The following is a 4,467-nucleotide window of genomic DNA, read 5'->3' on the forward strand; positions in this document are numbered from 1 at the left end:
ATATAATATAATATAATATATATAATAATTTTTCTATTTATTTATTTTTTCCTTTATTTTAGAAAACGAGCTTCTTCTCTATATTCTTATACACACACATACACACACATATATATATATGTATGCATGCATATATGTATACATATATATATATATATATATATATATATAGTTCGCTTTCTAAAAAAAAAAGAAAGAATAAAGAAAAAAAGTAAACGAAATGAAGTAGTGTGTAAAAAATGATGCACCGTTCGTAAAATAAGACATAAAGGAGATCGATCGCATTGTTTTACGAACCTTGAATAAGAGCAGGCTTCTCATTGGCGCCTCAGAACAGGCGAGGACCAATTAGTCTCCCTTGTCGCAAAGCGATTTCAGCACACCACCGACTTCTCAAAAGTGGCGAGCACTTTTATCAAGCCGTCGGTGCTTGACATACTTCGGAAAACGAAACGCCAAATCCACAGTTGTTCCTTAACAAACTCTTCGGCCTCATAGTTGAATTTAAAAAGAAACGAAAAATAACGAAAGAAGGGCAATCTTTCTTTATCATCTTCTGGCTTAACGACTGGCACTCAGTATCCGCGATTTTCGTGAATATATATATAAACAAATTTTTTTTTTTTTTTAAGTGAAAATTACGACTTCTCGTTTTCAATTGGATATCTTGTGGACACTTCGTTGATTCTTTCTTCTTCTAATTTGTTGTTTTTCTCTTCTTTTCTTTTGTTCTTTTTTTTTTTTATTCGAAATGTTTCGTTCTACGAGAATGAAAGATGTCTATATCCGTATTTAATAACCAATAGGTGGATGTTTCACAGGTATAAACGTTGTCATCGTTGGTTCGATATAAAGAAGAAGGGAGAAAAAATAAAAAAACAAAATAAAATAAATAAATAAATAAAAAAAAAAAAAAAAGAAAGAAAGAAAAGAAGAATCAGAAAAAAAGCAAATCTAAAACATCGGAAATGGTTCACGGAAACGAATTAAACAGAGATATGTGTCACCGTCGTGTTTAGTCGATCGTTTATTTTTCTCGTATATTTCAAAAAATGTACACTAACATTATTCCATGCACTTGACGTGAACACCGTCAAAAGGATTCTTAGGAGAAAAAGAAAAAAGAAACAAACAAAGAAGAGAAGCAAAGAAAAGAGAATCGAAAAAACGGGAAATCAAAAATGGGAAAACGAAGAGACGAGGAGAAAAAGGAGGGAAAAAAAGCAAAAATAATAATAATAAAAAAGAAAAATTTCTGCATACAAATATGCACTACTCTTTCATCGGGGGAGGGGTGGGGATTGGAGGAGGAAATATATTCGATATATTTGAAAAAACAAAAATAAAAAAAGAAATAACGAAAAAAAAAAACAAAAAAGAAACGAAACAAAAAACAAACAAACAAACGAAGGAACGAAACGAAACGAAACGAAACGAACTGAAGCGAACAAACGTAAGATAATCCTCGAATATTTGGATCGTGTTAACACTGTTAAAGATAACCTTGGTTATTGATAGAATCGAAATTATTAGTTTGAAGAAAGATAGAGAACTGGTCAAAGGGAGGTCCCCTCTTTTCCGGTATAAAGATGGCGCGACAGCATACTCTATACTACTACTATCAGCCCCACACCACCATGAGCTTTCGTTCGGGATCCAACCGCGTCAAAATCAATTCGTCGGTAATTACGCCGTTAAAAAGAGTTTTCTGTCTTCTATCTGGCGCGCATTTAGGCCTTTAGAGTATAACACAACCGAATGCACGGTGCACGGTGGACTCCCCACCGTGCAGTGGACCAGCATCCATCCAACCTGCCGAATCTTCTCTCTCGCTTCAACGCATACACTATCGTCTTATCTTTCTCCCTCACTTTTCACAATAGGTGCGCGCGCGCGCGCGCACAATTGCTCCTCACTCTCGCCACTGCGAACTTCTCTCTCTCTCTGACTACTCAATACGTTACTCCCACTCCTTCACCTTTTTGTTTCTCTCTCTCTCTCTCTCTCTCTCTCTCTCTCTCTCTCTCTCTCCGTCTCTTTCACTCACCAACACATCGCGCTATTTCACTCACTACGTTATATACTCCCGACAAGATGGGTATACGCTCGAGATAACGCCTCTCTCTCTTCCGATTGGTCTAACTAACCCGGCTGGCCTTAAACGCCACGCCTTTAACACCGCATTCATCTAACTAGACATCCCTTCCCCAAGTTAAGAAATGAGAATACGCGCATACATCCACAAATGTATCTTTTTTCTTTTTCCTCTTGCCTATTGCTAGATGCCAAATCGTTCCTATCCTCTCTCTCTCTCTCTCTCTCTCTCTCTCCCTCTCTCTCTCTCTCTCACTCTTTCTCTCTTTCTTTTATTTTCTTCTTCTTCTTCTTCTTCTATTCTCCATTTCTTTGTTATATTCTCTTCTTTTTTCTCCTTCTTCTTCCTCTTCTTCTTAACTCATCCACCCTCTCCCACTATTCCATCATCTTCTATCGCGATTCACTTTCAAGCTTGCGTTTCCTTTCATTTTTTTTATTATGTATTTTCTTTCTTTCTTTCTTTAGCTCATCCATGCGGCTAATTTTCTTTTAATAATAACGAATCTTAGAAAGCTAATATATATTATTTGATTATAATTTTGGTTATTGGCTAATGTCAGATTTCACGATGAAAATGGTTACGATCAAATTATCCTTTTATATGAGAATGATCTGATATAATAGCATTTAATTCGATAACTAGACTATAGATCTTGTGTTTGATAACTTTATAATGCCGATCATGTACAGATTTTTATGTAATATCTAATATAATTTCTATATAGAAGAAAACGTCTCGTTCGATGGATGAATGACCTTGGTAGAATTCATTTTCATTTATTTCTTTTTTTCCTCTTCTCCTTTTTTTTCACCTGATGTTCCAAAAGAAGAGTACAGGTACACGAAGATTTTACGTCATGAATAATAGTCGCCAGATGTTAGCCGAACAACAATACTTTTTACACCTGAAAAATGAACACCTGAATAGTTCCCACGACTTAATTATTATGCCGCTACACGAATGTTCTCTATTCAGTACTGACATTCTTGAAATTTCTTTCGACTTTTCTTTGCTCACCGTGCGATCGCTTTGCTTTGCCGTTTTCTTGGAATTTTAAATATGCGAGTGTAGGGTACAAAAAAAAAAAAAAAAAAAAAAAAAAAAAAAAAAAAAAAAAAAAAAAATAAAAAAACCAAAGAAAAAGAAAAAAATTACTTGTAACAATAATGTAATAACATTATTTTAGATAATTAAATTAATTAAATTGACATTAGCGAAGATCGAATTTTGTCACGAAATTTTATGATTACTAGAATTGTTGATAACAACAAATTTTTATTTGAATCTGCTGATCTTTTTATAACTTACTTTAATGATAAGCGATAATGTATCACGGATCGGTAACATCGATTCATGGTAAGTATTGAACAAATTATGTTAGTCGATAAAAAGAATAGATATGTCGATATTGTAGTTTTTTAACTTTTCGATGATTGTTCTAACAGATTCAAAATGATTAATGTATTACTTCTAAGGTAATTCTTTCTGTTAATTGTAATAATTATCATAAGTTGGTTAATCCGTGTTTATATTTTATTAAAATTTTCTTTTTATTTTAATTATCTTTTAAACAAAATACAATTTAATACAGTATAATACATAGTTTTTCGTGACTCTCAAATTTTAATTGTGCATGATAGCAGAAAATTATATTATTTAATGATATACCGTATATTCAAAATAAAGCGTGTAAAATTTTTTTGCGTTAACAATTTCAATTTTTTTATAATATTTAATAAAATATTGTATTTCGCAGCTTCTCAGAAAAAGTACAAGAAATAGAAAATTGTTTATTTTCAACCAATAAATTTAATTATTAGAATTATCTGTATATCTATTATTAAGTATAAAACATAACAATATAAAGTATTTAATTAACGTCTTTATTATTTTCTATGTATTTTCATACGAATACGTGTGTGCATGTGCGTGCATGTTAATGTAAATATTAGAGCTCCTAAATTAATTTTTTTTACTTTTTTTACGAATTTAAGAAATTTACGTCTGATTGACGATTGTGAGTATTACTTCAGAAATTTAAACATTTTTTATTTTTTTTACTTTTACACCCACACTACATACACACACACACACACACACACACACACACATATATATATATATATATATATATATATATATATAATCTTTTACTATGAATTTTAAATTAAGGTGATTTTAGAATTAGACATAAATATTGTATATAACAATAATAATATATGATAGAGTTGTTCAGAGATTTATTTTAATTCAATTTTAAAGTTGTATATGTATATGCTAATAGTTGTATATGTACATAATACACAACAAATCTCATATCTGCAGAGTACAGTGCTATGAAATTCTATATGTGTAACCAACCAAGTATA

The 4,467-nt window shown here is 31.4% G+C and overlaps 1 protein-coding gene across 2 annotated transcripts in view; it reads right to left on the minus strand.

The window, feature by feature from the left end:
- LOC124953296 (single-minded homolog 2) overlaps nt 1-1,997 on the minus strand; it is a 39,355-nt gene extending 37,358 nt beyond the window's left edge. For both annotated transcript variants that reach the window (XM_047504477.1, XM_047504478.1), the window contains exon 1: nt 298-1,997. The gene's annotated coding sequence lies outside the window, so the exon portion shown is untranslated. The remainder of the gene's footprint in view (nt 1-297) is intronic.
- Nucleotides 1,998-4,467: the final 2,470 nt, after the last annotated feature.

Source organism: Vespa velutina, chromosome 12 (genome assembly GCF_912470025.1).
Source record: "Vespa velutina chromosome 12, iVesVel2.1, whole genome shotgun sequence".
Classification (NCBI taxonomy): Eukaryota; Metazoa; Arthropoda; class Insecta; order Hymenoptera; family Vespidae; genus Vespa; species Vespa velutina.